This window comes from Acomys minous (genome assembly GCF_964271855.1).
Source record: "Acomys minous genome assembly, chromosome: 17".
Taxonomy (NCBI): Eukaryota; Metazoa; Chordata; class Mammalia; order Rodentia; family Muridae; genus Acomys; species Acomys minous.
In genome coordinates, this window is record NC_140500.1 from 54642572 (window position 1) to 54657758 (window position 15187).

General features: G+C 52.9%; 1 long non-coding RNA gene across 1 annotated transcript; it reads right to left on the reverse strand.

Moving 5' to 3' along the window:
* Positions 1-11226: 11226 nt before the first annotated feature.
* On the reverse strand, positions 11227-13300 carry LOC311588082. The gene is made up of 3 exons (XR_014776076.1): positions 13170-13300; positions 11673-11765; positions 11227-11363 (listed from the first exon to the last, which is right to left on the reverse strand). It is a non-coding gene; the product is annotated as an uncharacterized lncRNA (long non-coding RNA).
* Positions 13301-15187: the final 1887 nt, after the last annotated feature.

Sequence of the window (15187 nt, forward strand, 5' to 3'; positions counted from 1 at the left end):
AGATGGTAATACAGCGGTGTCGAACAGTATTTTTTCTTATTGGGGCCTTATACGGGACATAATTGAGTCCGGCGAAAACGAAAGCGGAGAGAGGCAGCTCCTCTCCGTGGCTGAACTCTGCCTGCGCGAATCTCTCCCTCCTTCTCGTGTTCCTTCCTGTTCCTCTTTGCAGGGTTCCTCTCTTCCTACATCCTCGGAGCCCTTAAAAAATCTTTCCCCTGCGCCTGCGTCCAAGCCTTCCCCTTCCTCCCGCCGTCTCTATCCGTCGCTTCCTCACACCCATGAGGACCCCATTTCCGCTATGGAACGCGGGTGTTCACCACTTTGTGCCCCTGTTTTTCCCCCAAAAAGGGCACCCTCTGTCCGATCCGGTCCGCCAGCCTCTCCTGTTCCTTCTCCGTCGGCCGCCCCTTCACGCGCCTCCCGCCATTCCGCCATTTTCCTTTCTCAGGCCCCAGATGAGCCCTTGGATCCGGATGCTGCTGCCACCCTTGAGGAGGAGGCTGCTCGACATCATTCCGATGATGGCCTCCTCCGCGCGGCGCCAACCTTTCCCTCCTCTACCTTGCTCACTCTTCCCCCTCCCCTTACTAAGCCCTACCCTGCCTCCCGGCTCCCGCCACCTTGTTCCCTCCCAAACTGCTTTTGCCAGACGGAGGCCCATCTCCAACACCAGATCTCCCATGCGACGAAGATTCTTCAGCTTCAACAACGGCTTTCGCTTTTAACAACGCGCATTTCCTCCACAGCTCCGTTTATTTTCCCTGTCACCCGTTCCCAGAGCCAGCCCGCCCTGAGCGGGGCGAAAACTGAGGCCATTGATTCAGGCGCTGCTTTGGGAGACCCACCTGCCCCTACACCCTCCCAGTCATCCGCGGCCCTTGTAGATTCTGATAGTGAGCATGATTCCTCAGGTTCGGAGGGAGAACAGAAAGGTGGTGGAACGGCTCCTGACCCTACCCCCACTGCTTATCATAAACTCAAATTTAAAAAGCTAGAAAAACTTAACACGGCTGTCCGTAGTTACGGACCTAATGCGCCGTTCACACTCTCCCTCCTTGATGATTTGGCAGATGGAGGTCATCTAACGCCCAACGAGTGGATCACCACTGCACAGACTGTCCTCACTCGAGGACAGTTCCTTTCTTGGAGGGCGGACTCGGCTGATCGTTGCCGTGACCTTATCCGAAAAAACGTACAGCAGGGACATCGCGAGACCCGTGAATGGTCTCTTGACAAACTCCTTGGCCAGGGCAAATATGCCACTGACGAAAAACAGCGTGCACTCCCCTTTTCCTTACTTTCACATTCTAGTTCTGCCGCTCTCGCTGCTTGGAGAACTATTGCTTCCACGGACTCCGCCCTGTCCCCTATTACCAAGATCCTTCAGGGACCTCAGGAGCCCTTCAGCGACTTCGCTGCGCGCCTCCTGGAGGCTTCAGAAAGATCCCTTGGTCCTGGCCAGACAGACAGTAAATTTCTTACACAATTGGCCTTTGAAAATGCCAACTCAGCCTGTAAGGCAGTTCTTAGACACAAATATAAGGGCAGGGATCTTGATGAGATGATTCAGCTTTGCCGAGAGGTTGATCCCCTAACTGATAAGTTTACCAAGGCCATTATGGCCGTCGGAGCCCTCCCTAGCGGGGCCTCCTGTTACCGGTGCGGCCAACCGGGACATTTTGCCCGCGCCTGCCCAAATGAGCGTAACCGCCCACCCTCACAGGCTGGACAGCCGCCGGTCGTTCCGCCACCCACTGGATCCCGGGGACCTGTGGCCCGGCCCCCCCCTACTACGCTCTGCCCTCGTTGCCGTAGAGGTCGTCATTGGGCGAACACCTGCCGTTCCACTGTTGATGCCATGGGTAACCCTCTCCCCCCGCGTTCGGGAAACTCCTCTGGGGGCCAGTCCCGGGCCCCTCACCCTATCCAATTCCAGCCTGCGTCGGGACCGGTGTCACAGGCTCCCCCCAATTTACAGACCCGCTTCCATCCACAGACCTCCTACCCCACCTCCCAAACCCAACCTCCTCCCATTCCAGCGGCGGCCCCTTGCCCTCCCCCACAGGATTGGACTTCCGTGCCACCACCTCTACAATACTGACGCCCGAGGATGGAACCTTGTCCTTGCCTGTCGCCCTCTTTGGAAACCCTCCCCCTCTTCCCCTCCTGGTCCTCGGCCGTGCCTCTTCTGCCCTTATCGGGCTACTCATCTATCCCCTCGTTTTAAAACACCCGCTCCCTTCTCCTACGCTCCTCCTTGCCGCCGCTACCCAGGGCCCTCTCTCCATCTCTCCTGGTCAGATTCTGGCCTGGGCCCTTCCGTTAACCCTGGCTGACTCTGTTGTCTCTCCTCCCGCCACCCCGACTCCCTCCCTGCCCCCCTCCGCTTTTTGGGTCCAACGCTTAACTTCTGATAGACCCCATCTTACACTAAGGCTTGATGGCCGCCCCTTTGAAGGCATCATTGATTCCGGGGCAGATTCGACGGTCCTGTCCCAATCTTCTTGGCCCTCGTCTTGGCCCTGTCAGCCCTCCCTTACTCACCTTCAGGGCATCGGAATATCTACCAATACCCTTCAAAGTTCTAAGGTCCTTCGCTGGACTGACCCTGATGGCCAGACAGGGACGGTGCAACCGTTCATTGTCCCAGGGTTACCCGTTAATCTGTGGGGCCGGGACATACTCTCTCAGATGGGGGTCTTTATCTATAGCCCCTCCTCTCCTGTCACGCATCAGCTTTTGGATCAAGGCTATTTGCCAGGCCAGGGCCTCGGCAAGCTGGGACAGGGGCGTCTCGAGCCCATTGTCCCTATGCCTAGGATTAGTCGCCAAGGGCTGGGATATGAACAAAATTTTTTATAAGGGCCACTTCTCCCCCTGCACTCCAGGCCGATAAAATTACTTGGAGAACTGATTCTCCTGTCTGGATCGATCAGTGGCCCCTTCCTTCCCGTAAACTGGCCGCAGCCTCAAGGCTGGTGCAGGAGCAACTTGATGCAGGCCATGTTGAGCCCTCTACTTCCCCCTGGAACACCCCCATTTTTGTCATCCAAAAAAAGAATGGTGCCTGGCGACTCCTCCAGGACCTCAGGGAAATTAACAAGACCATGATGCCCATGGGAGCTCTGCAGCCTGGTCTCCCCTCTCCTGTAGCTATCCCTAAAGGATTTCATAAACTTGTTCTCGACCTTAAAGATTGCTTCTTTTGCATTCCCCTACACCCTGACGATTCCAAACGTTTTGCCTTTAGCCTCCCTGTTGTTAATCATGTTGGGCCCTCACCCAGATTTCAATGGCGGGTACTTCCTCAGGGCATGGCCAACAGTCCCACTCTTTGTCAAAAATATGTAGCCCAGGCCATCGACCCGCTACGCCTTAGGTACCCACATTTATATATTATTCATTATATGGATGACATCTTACTTGCTGGCCCTAACACGGCTGAGCTCTCTCTCGTCACCCAGGAACTTGTTAAGAGTTTGGGTCATCTGGGACTTAAAATTGCCCCAGACAAAATACAACTACACCCCCCTTTTCTTTTTCTGGGCTATGAACTTGGGACCTCTTCAGTCAGGACCCAAAAGGTCCAGCTCCGCCGAGACACCCTTAAAACACTTCATGACTTCCAGCAGCTTTTGGGGGACATAAACTGGCTGCGCCCCTACCTTAAGCTCACTACTGGAGAGCTTAAACCCCTTTTTGATATTTTAAAAGGCAACTCTGACCCTTCTTCACCACGCAGTCTCACTGCTGAAGCTTCAGTGGCCCTACAAAAGGTCGAAGACGCCATCTTCCACCAGTCCATCTCCTATTATGACCCTACCCAGCCTTTCGCGCTCATAATTTTTCCTTCCCTCTTTGCCCCCACAGGACTGCTCTGGCAACGGACCCCTCTCTTTTGGCTTCATCTCCCCTCCTCCTCCACTAAGGTCCTTCCTACCTATCCTACTCTGGTTGCGTCTCTCATTCGACAGGGGCGGGAAGCGGCCACCAGGCTTTTCGGAAGGGACCCTCACTCTATTATCACGCCTTACTCGGCCACACAAATAAGGTGGCTTTTTCAAAATTCAGATGATTGGGCGGTCTCCTGTATTTCTTTTTGCGGCCTATTAGATAATCATTATCCCCCAGATAAACTAATTCAATTCCTGCAGCGACAACCTGTCATCTTCCCGAGAGTCACCCGCTCCAGACCCCTCCCCCAAGCTTCCCTGGTTTTTACTGATGGCTCCTCTACCGGGGTTGCTGCCCTTTCTGTGGACGGAGCTATCCTGCAAAAACAAACCCCCCATACCTCTGCTCAGCTTGTTGAGCTGGAAGCTGTTGCACACGCCTTTACATTGCTTCCCCATACTCCCTTTAATCTATATACTGATAGTGCCTATGTAGCATCCTCTGTTCCACTCCTCGAGACGGTTCCTCGTATTAAGCCTGCTACTAATGCCTCTCCTCTCTTCTCCCGTATCCAACAGCTTATTCTTTTGCGCTCTCAGCCTTTTTTCGTTGGTCATATTCGCGCTCACTCTACCCTGCCAGGGCCTCTGACTACACTTAATGCCCAGGTGGACTCAGCCACGCGCCCCCTGCTTTCAGGGCTGGCCGTTCCATCCGCCAGTGACCCCGTTGCTATGGCCAGGGAGGCTCACGCCCTCCACCACCTTAATTCCCAAAGCCTCCGCCACATGTTCTCCATCACTCGGGAACAAGCCCGGGCTATTGTTAAAGAATGCCAGGCATGTGTCACCTTTCTTCCCGAGCCACATACGGGAGTCAACCCTCGTGGCCTCATGCCTGGACAGGTCTGGCAAATGGATGTTACTCATTTCTCCTCTTTTAAGAAACTTAAGTATATTCATGTGTCTATAGATACTTTTAGTGGATTTATTTGCGCCTCTCCGCACGCTGGAGAGGCTACTAGAGATGTTATTGATCATGTTTTATATTGCCTTACTGTTGCCCCCAAACCCTATACCTTAAAGACTGATAACGGCCCTGGGTATACAAGCTCTGCCTTCAAGTCCTTCTGTGCCCAACTACAGATTAAACATGTTACGGGGATACCTTACAATCCCCAAGGACAAGGAATTGTCGAGAGGGCCCATCAGACACTTAAAGCAATGCTTAATAAATTACAGTTTTCCAAAGGAATCCTATATCCCTCTACAGCAGGGCCTCGCCTGCTTCTCAATCATGCATTGTTCATCCTAAATTTTCTACAAAAGGATGATCTTGGCCATTCGGCGGCCGATCGCCTTTGGCACTCCTCCACCTCCTCCACCTATGCCAAGGCTCTGTGGAAGGATCCACTGACCCACCGATGGCATGGACCCGACCCAGTCCTTATTTGGGGCAAAGGTCATGCCTGCATTTATGATCAGAAAGAACAAAATGCGCGCTGGTTACCTGAGCGCCTAGTCAAACCTTTTAACCCCCCTCTCCCAGGGAACTCCCCTGAGGAAAAGATGTAATTGTGCTCTTTTTTAGGATAAAAAAGATACCGCCGATGCATCACGTTGCTACTCACCACGTCGCTCCTTTGCCTCTGCCTCCCTGAAGTGATTCTCGCCGCATTTCTGCGCCAACCTCAGCCTTATACAATCTATAATTTTATCTGGGTCATTATTAACCAAGCGGGAGATATTGTTAGTTCCTCCTCCTCTCAGGGCATTAATCCCCAGTGGCTCGATTTACAGGTTGACCTCTGTGCCCTGGCCCTGGGAGGCCCCTCTTCTTGGGGCGTGGAAGACATTTTTTTTTCTCTCGCTCGGTTGGTGGTCCCAGTCCCGGCTGCTGTAATGACCTGGAGCGCATCATGCTCCACAAAACCTTACACCAAGATGGGATTGCTTGGGCCGGAGAGCTCTATGTTTTCCCGGGACCCTCTCATCGCTGTGGTGGGGCCCAAGATTTTTACTGTGCCTCTTGGGGGTGTGAGACCACTGGCGACACGTACTGGAAGCCATCCTCTTCTTGGGACCCTTAAAGACCTTTGCAATGTAGCTCGTTCAGTCACCAATGGCTGGTGCAACCCCCTGACCATTCGCTTCACTGAGCCCGGTAAACGTGCCATTTGGACGGGTCGTGGATTTAAATGGGGCCTCCGTGTTTATAAATCAGAGTACGATTTTGGACTTACGTTTTGGTTACACCTCCTGAAAAAGGTACCCAGTAAGGGCGCTGCAGTGGTTGGGCCTAATCATATTTTCCATCATCCTGTTCCCGTTCCTGCTCCTGACCCGCCCCCCCCCCCCCCCGCCTAAACCCGCCACCCCCATGCCTCCCTCCCCTCCCACCCCCTCCCTTCCGACCTACCCTCCCCCTGGGCCCCCCCCCATTTCGGCTGATGTCATTCCCCAGTTGACAAATGCCTCCATATGGGCCTTAAAAAAAAAAAAAAAAAATGAATGACTCCTCCTTGTCATTTCCTGAATGTTGGATGTGTTTCTCCCCCTCCCCGCCCTTTTACGAGGGTATTGCTCTTCTTTCCACCTTGCTCTTTACTAATGTTACCTCACCCTCACCGGCTTAGCTCCCGACAATCGCATTACCCTCCAGCCTGTTTCCGGCATAGGTACTTGCCTCCTGGGTCCCCATATGCTCCCTCCCCCAACCTCTTCCCCTCAGCGACGTTCGCGCCCAGACTGTCATTCCCGACCTCTCCCTCCCCTACATTCTCGCGCCAAATAACACCCATTTTGCTTGTTCCTCTGGTTTAACCTCGATCGTCTATGCCCCTACCTTCCTTTCCTCCAAAGACTGGTGTGTCCTTGTTATTCTTCTTCCCCGTTTTACTATTCATGACCCCGACTCATTTTTAAATTTTCTGAAAGGGGGAATTTCCCCAACCCTAACCTTGCCTCCCCCTGGCTTACTACCCTTCTCCTCACCCTGCTCGGGCCCCTCGTTGGTGTTCTCCTTCTATTATCCTTTGGCCCATGGACTTTAAACCGTCTTACAGGGTTTGTTAAAAGTCAGGTTGAAGCTGCCACCAAGAATATCCAGGTTCACTACCGCAGCCTGGAGACTGAGGACTCAAATGAGACTTCTATTTCCATCCAGGAGATTTCACCTACGCCTCAGTCGGTTAACTACGGGCGGCCTTTGCAGTTCCTATGGGCGGCCTTTGCAGTTCCCGAGGATGCAGAATGCTGGATGGTGAGCCTGGTTGTGCCCTCGGTGCCTTTGGTAAACCTGTGCAAGCCCTCCCCTATATCTTTTGGCCTGAGCCCACCTTGACCTGACCCGCGATAGTGCCTGGTAAGTCAGAGACGGAGCGATCGAATAAGTCTCGGTTATCAGACGTCGGTCGGTCCTTGGTGGGAGGACAGACCATAGGCGTGGTAAGATTGAGCATCGATCCTCTAGCAGGCTCAGGCCATCGTGAGGCCCCCTCTCCTTGGGAATTTGGCCGGTCCAGAATAACTGTTGTCCTGAAACATTGGACATTAGTGATTCTTAAATATACCGCCATCCTGTAACAATGACTGGTGACCTCCTAAAGGTCATTCGCTGGGCTGTAAGGTCTCCCTCAGGCCAAAGTAAACAAAAGGGGTGAAGATGCCAGGGACCAAAAGGCCTGAGGCCGACTCCCACCCATTCAGTATTTGCAGCAAACATCCTGCTGGGCCACTCATTAGGTATGCAAGGCATCCGGCTTAGTCCTGAGAAGACAGCGATCTGATCCTAAGATATTCACAGAGACATCCTGCTTTGTCTCACCTGGAAGACCCCTCCCCTTGCAAATGTTCCCGGGGCTCAACCCAGAAGATTTTGTACTTTTCCACTACTCCCTTGCGTACCCCGCCCGCCCTAAAGCAGGTTTTAAAAAGCCTGCCCTTACCTTTAATAAACGAGCTCTTGACAAGCAATTGTTCGCTTGAGCTACTGTCTCTCTCCCGCCCATGTCTTTATGTACAGGTTGCGACCCCCCTCGATCCCCCAATAACTGACCAGCTGGACTGGTTGGTGGACTAATTATCGTTACATGGATTAATTTCACTATTCCAGGAACTGCCAGCCGCTCTGCAGAATGCCGGGGCCTTGGCTTTAGGAGCCACTTTTGGGGTGGAGTCACTTCCGGAAGGTCCAGTATCAGGATACCGGAGGAACGCAAACACAAAGGTCATGTCAGCTTCCTCCCCATTGTCTTGTGGTCTTTCTTCCTCCTCATTACAAGTGGAGATGTGATGGTTGGTGCTGGAGCAGCATTCTGGGTCTGAGAAGGTTACACCACGTGTTGAGGAACACAGAGTGGAGGACTGTGGAGAACCAAAGCCTACAAAGGAGAGGGTGGGTGTTAGGTGAGGGTGTTAAATAGTAAACTAGCATGTAAGCAAATGATCTTTCCATATTATAGTAACAAAATAAATGGTGGCAGTGCACCAAGTACTGAAATGGAGTGAGGGCAGAGTACACGTTCATTTGCAGATAAGGTCTGGGAGGAACTCCGTGCAGAAGTGACATCTAAAAGCAGCCCTAAATGAATAAAGACGCTGAGGGGGACTCAGGAGGGCTGTCTTGTTAAGCTGTGGAGAGACACATTGGCCATAAACAGGATTGGTGAGCTGGAGCCCTGTAGGGACTTGCTGATATCAGAAGACCCGACCAGCAAATGAACACCCAGGAGGTACTTACAACATGGACATCTGAGAAAGAGCTTCCGTGTGAGGAGAAAGAGCAAAGCAGCAAGGCAAGACGCCACTCAGTGCAGAGTGGACGGGAGTGTGCCCGCAGATGGTCTGCTGAGTCCATTTAGTGATGTGCGGATGTGCGGCTGTACGTGTGCTTAGGGCTGACCACGTGGGGTCAGATAAGCTATCAGGAAGCTCCTGCCTGGGGCAGCCTGACTCTCCTGCTCTCCTCAGCCATGCAGTACCTGTAGCTCTTCATCTATAGGTGGAGCTTTGTGAGATTTCTCCATCCTTACACTGTCAGGGGAAAGAGAATTGGTTGACCATTTTGGAAAAGAGACCCGTATGTCTAAAGGCAAGTACACACCACCTGTGAACAAGTGAGCCCTCTTCCAGGTCTGCACCTGACTGAAAGCCTGGGCACAGCCGCAAGAAGAGGTATACACTCCAGCTCACCAAGGCACTGTGTACACCCCAAATACAGACGTACCCAACTCCTGGTGACACCGAGAGAGACGGAATTGCACCCTGGAAGCCAGGGCTTTCTGAGTGTAACTAGCACTCAGGCCTCTGCCCCCTGGGACCCCTCCCAGCCTCTAGCTTTGTTGGCAGAGTGACCTGACCAGGAGTGGAGAGTGGGACCCGTCAGTAGAGGGATGAAAGCAGTATTGTGGGACCCTTTGCAGGGAGGTCAAAGGGGACCTGAGGGAGAAGACAATGACAAAGGTGTCATCCACCAGCCTGGTGCCCGACGTAGAGTGCCCCACATGAAGAGCACTGAAGGCAGAAAAGAGAGGCCAGGTGGCTGAGAAACATGACCCCAGCTGGAATCACTCCCATCGCAAGAAAAAGCTCTCAGTGAGGTGGGGAAACGGTCACCATTGCCTCTCTGCTCCCCGCTACAGGGAAGACCAGCCCTCCAACACTGAGGCATCCATCCTGAAGGTGGTGTCCACGACACCTCGTCAAGTAGGCTGGCTGGCTGTACCTCAACGTGGCAGAAGCCAGGGTCATCTGGGAAGAGGGAACCTCCCCAGTTGCTGCTGGCCATAGTGCTTATCGCAGTAATGCAAGGCAGTCCAACGCCAGCTGCTTCATGGTAGATTTTTAAAGATGGCTATTTCAAGCCTTGTTACATGAAACCTAATGAAAACTGTCCCAAACAACATGCAGTTGAGTAAAATAAAATATGAACAGAACAGAACCGTGAGATTAGTCAGAGAATAGGATCCCAACACAGCTTAAGAGCACAGAGTGGGGGGGGGGTGGGGGGGGGCAGTGTGGGGGGGGGGTTGACATGTCCATGGGCTAAAAGAACTCTCAACACACCTCTATTTTTATGAATAAGTTTAATAAAATTCAAGATCTAGTCTTGATTTTTTTATTTAAAAATTTCTAGTAATCAAAATATTAAAAGCAATTTCTTTTTGTTATAGTAGAATGTTAGTCAGCTTTCCACTGCTATGACTGTATACCCGAGACAATCACCTTATGATGGGGAAAGGTCTATTTGAGCTCACGGTTTCAGAGGCTTCATCCCATGGTTGCTTGATCCTATTGCTTTAGGCCTCTGGCATCACAATGTGCCATGGTGGAGGAAGCCTGCTCACCTTATAGAGACTAGAGACTAAGACAGAGGAGGGGACTAGGGTCTCAGCATCTCCTCCAAAGGCACACCTAATGACCCACCCTCTCCCACTAGGCCTCACCCCTTAGAGGTTCCATCACCTCTTAATAGTGTCGTGGCTGAAGCCACATCTTCAACACAGGGGCCCCTGCAGTGTGGCTTCCTTCACACACTAGCTGCCCTGCCTTCCAGATTGGATTCCGTTCTCTCCGTTTCCATTCTGAGATCTACAATGAGCTCCTTGTTTCCTCTCCTTCCCCTGCAACATTAATGCTCTCCCTTCTGTGCTCTGGGTGCTGGCCACACCTCCCTGTTGGTGTCTCTCGTTGAGTGCTGGCCCTGTCACAGCCTTTGCTCCATTCAGGTTTGGTGGTCCACACACCGAGTTTTACCCATTGGTGGGTTCGGGCTCTGTTTGCTTGTGGCTGTGAGGGATCGGCCAAAGCATCGCATGAGGTTCCTCCAAACACTTGCTTTCCGGGCCCTGCGACCTTCATAACTCTATACCTACCCACCACCAAGGCCACTTCTGTCCCCAGCAAAGTGCCACACCGCCCCCTTCACATGTGAGAGGCGTCTGCGGAGGGCCCCACGCAGGCCCCTGACAATGATCCCAGTCCTGCCCTGTGTCCAGGAGTCTGGGGACTCTCACACTGTTTACCAGTCCAGTCCCCTCTGCAGACTGGGACTCGGAAGCTGGGCTTTGCTTACACTGTGTGGTTTGACAGTTTTGCAGAGCTGTTCAAGATTCATGAAAGAGGGAAGAGGGAACAAGAGAGACAAAGAGAAAAAGGCCTGCTCGTACCATTCCTAGGGATTCAGAGGAGGGGAGGAGGGAGTACACTTAATCTGCCATCTGTGTCTTTTTTTTTTAATTTGAATATAAAAATAGATTTTGACAGTTGATAATAAATGATAAGAGAAGAATAAGCTTAAGACCAAAAAAAAAAAAAAAGTAAGACTGGCAAAAAGATTTGGTCAGTCAGCTGTAAGCTTCTTGGTGGCCAGGGTGAAGAAGAGTGCAGCCAGATTGTGCTCTGTGAGTCGGTGAGCACTGGAGAAGTCACGGGCTCCCCTTGGTGCTCCCTCAGCAACTCACCCTGCTGAAGGAAGGCAGAGAGCATCGGCTTTCACAGTGCAGCTGCTGTTACTGCAACAAATACCTCACAGCTGTGGACGCAAAGAGAGGAAAGGTTTATTCGGCTCCCAGCGGTTGGAGCTTTCAGATCGTTTTTGGGTGGCTCGGTTGCTTTTGGGTGGGCAGAAAGGCAGCATGGTGACCGTGGTCACTTAATGGTGGTTGGGAAACAAACAGAAAGGGAAGGGTGGGCCTCAATATCCCCTCCCAAAAGCACCCACCAAGTCACCTCATTTCCTCCCACCACGCTTTATTTTCGTCTTGGCTCTGCTACCTTCCACAGAACTGTATCTTCAAAGGCTAAGGAGCTGTATCTTCAACACAGAGACCTTTGGAGATACTTCAGATTCAAGCAACACCATATCTCCTATGGGTGAACCAAATCCAGCTGTCAGGGTCACACTCCCTAGACACTGACTGTAGCAGTGCTCACAGCAAGCAGGGAAACACGGCCTGAGGCCCACCATACAGGCAAGTCCAGGGAGGCCAGTCCCAACATGCCGTGCAAGGCCTTTCCTTCTCAAGCAGGTCTTTGCCAGGCCAGTGCTTGCAGGGTCACCTGGCCTTGTTGTCTGGCCCCTGGCGAGAAAGGGCTGGTCCACACAGCTCACAGACAGGGTGTCTACCGTCTGCCTGTGATCACCAGGCCCTTGACCGGATGAAAGGGGGAGGTCAAGCATTCACCCGTGAGTCCTGCTGAGGGACAAGGCCAGTTCGCTAGCAGCAGCCCTTGGTGCAGGTGCTCCAAATGCCGCCCAGTCAGCCCTTCTGTGGATATTGCTTTCCAACATGGCAGGGCTCTGTGCGGTTGATTTTATCTCCAGGCACTAGAGCTGTGGGCAAAAAGAGTGACAGGTTTCATCGCGGACCCCAGGGAGGTGCTGCATAAAAGGGGTAGGTGGCTGCCTCTCCCTCAGTGCAAACTCTTCCTCCACATGCATTTCCACTTATCTCCCCATGGACCTGCCAGCTCTGAGAGGATCATTGTCATGGGGCAAGCACAGAGATGGAGAGGGGCCAGTGATGTGTCCCGGGTTTCTGGCTACAGAGCTGAGGGGCCAAGCTCTGTGGCCCTTGCCAGCCACTCAGGCTCTGTGCCTGTAGCTCCCTGGACCTCCTGAAAGCAGGAATCGCTGTGCAGCTGGGAGCCTTAGTGGGCACAGTGCATCTGCTCTCTGGGGTGTGGCGCTGCAAGGATACTATGGCCCCCGAGGTATCTATGGAGGCAGGATTTGTGGCTTCCAAGATGGGGGATGGATGCCCTGAGTTTGGCTAGCCTCCAGCTGGCTCCCCCTCCTCCCCCCTCCCGCCCCCACCCCCACCAGGAGCCCCGGGCTTCGCCTTCCTCCTGCCATTAAGAATGCTTGCCTTCGACAGCTGTTATGTTCACCTATGACACTTGACACCTGCTCCTCTTACAAATGATGATAATAAGGAACAACGAAGGACTGTCACCTGACAACCCCCTCAGGAGACAAGAGAAAGGAACAGATGTGGGGGAGGGATTCCACAGGAAGCTGGGATGAGGAGTGGGGAGCAGAGAGGCCAAGATGGAGAAGATTCTGCATTACGGAGACATCTCAGAGTCCCGAGAGTCTAGAAAGCCAGGCTCAGGATCAGCCTATAGCGGAGTCAACCCAGGGGCCTGGGACAGTGAGGCCCATCTTTGAGGAAGGCCACCTGCTACTGATGACGCAGTGAGGTGTCAGGAGAGATCTTCAACCCCAAAGAGGGAAGCAGGGCTAGTGTGGAACTTCCCAGATCCCAGTACCTTTCTAGAAAGAATTGCCTTGCCAGCATCTGCCAGAGGGAGCCAGGAGGGCCTGACCATGAGGGCCTGTGGGTCCAGCCCCATTCTGTCCCCAGATCAATGTGATAACTGTCAGTCAACCTCGCTCTCCCTCCGCTGGTCTAGGAGACCTGACTCCAGTGACCACAACACCAAGGAGAGGCAGCCCTGGGTAAGAGGCCTGTGGGCCAGAGTATGCCACAAACGATCCCTGGGCCACAGATACCCCACTGTCAATAACCACCCAAAGGAAAGGCCCCATTCTAGGTGGAGCTAGGCATCCAGGATGGGTCCTGCAGGTTGGGCAGGGGCTGAATTGTTACCATGGAGATACTGGAGCAGACCATTCCATCTTTCTCAGGGTAGCTGGGGGTAAGGGAAGCCATATTCCAGGAGGATATAGGACCAGATGTGGTCAGTCAGTGGTCCAGGCAGAATTATTGGTCCATCATGAGCCAACCAGAGTCATCTCTGGGGGCTTTGGTCATCACTGTTGGGAAGGGGGTGACTCTTTGGGATGGGACAGCCAACCTTGCCACTGCTTTTGGAAGCAGTATCCTGAGTCACACAAAGTCCGGCAGAGAGAAGAGAGAGTGCCAATGCCATCACTAGTGCACCCGGATGCAGCCAGGCCAGAGGCTAAGTTGGATTTTTTAGTTTTATGAGCCAATAAATCCTTATGTCTTGCTAAGCCTAAGAGAGAACAGAGAAATCATGTCTCGAAAGGCAATGGGAAATCTCTTGGCTCTCAGAGCTCCTCCTGGGATACCCTATCTCTATTTAAGAGAAATATGGAAGAGTGGTGGTGCTTGAAGGTGAAAATCTAAAGGACCTGGCTATGGGAAAATTACAGAAAAATAAAACAAACAAACAAAATAATACTCCTAATTTCATCTGGGGAGAACAGGGGAATGGGTCACCTAGGGGTGGGCACCTCGGGCCTGATGCCGCCCATCTGTGAGTGCAGGATGCTGGTGTGTGATTCAGCCCGTGTGTCCAGGATGGCAAGGCATCCTAGAAGGAGACACAGGTCCAGAAGGAACTCCCAGGCCTCTCTTCTGCCATAGTGGGAGGTTCACTGCCCTCTCAGGCTCCTTGCATCCCTCTTAGCTACCCCCAGTCCCCACATTCCCCTTAAGCCTGTGAAGCAACCCCACCCCCACCCCATCCATGAGTCCCCAAGCACAAATCCCTGCCATGTTCCCAATACCCCCCTCAGGTTCCATGCAGCTCATCCATGTCCCCTCACTGTCCCCACAGTCTCTCATAGCTCTCAACAGCCCAGTGCTGACCTGTCAGCCAGGACTTAGGATATGGTGAACTGAGAGCTCTTGGGATGCAGAGACACCCAGGTCAGAGTCACCCATGTTGGGGACCTGGGAACCGTCTGAACACTCGGTGCTGTGCAGGTAAATAACCATGAACCAATTGAGATGCCGTGGGATTGCTGAGATGATGCCCAGAAAGAGGTCTGAGTAGAGAGGAAAGTCCAGGCAGTGAGGAGTCAGGCTCTAAAACCAGGTTAGGAGCCATGCGCCACCCTGGAACAGGTAACTCCACCTTCAAAGTGACCAGACAGATAGACTGTTCAAACAGGAACAAATGCAAAGTCCACAGGGACCCCAAAATTCAGTCGTGAAACTATGGGATGCAGAAGGACCCAGCCCCAAAGCCACCCACTTAAATCAAAGACTATCCAGGCTCCAGCCAGCTACAGGTTGGTAGTAAGAACCCAGCATTAGGAAGACATCACAAGGCGACGTGTAGAGACAGGAGGGAGGTGGCGATCCCAGCCAGGCTGCTTCCAGGACTTAGGTTAGTGTGACGGCTGTAGAGAGGCCTACATCAGATCGCCACCCCTCGGGTCCCCCACCAGAGCCTCAAAGTGGGCTCAAAGGGCGCCTGCGAGGTTCTTTTCTTAGCCCGCCCCATGTGGTCCATCAGGAGAGTGGACCCTGTAAAAGGAGGCTCAGAGGAGAGCTGGCCAGGAGCCAGGAAAC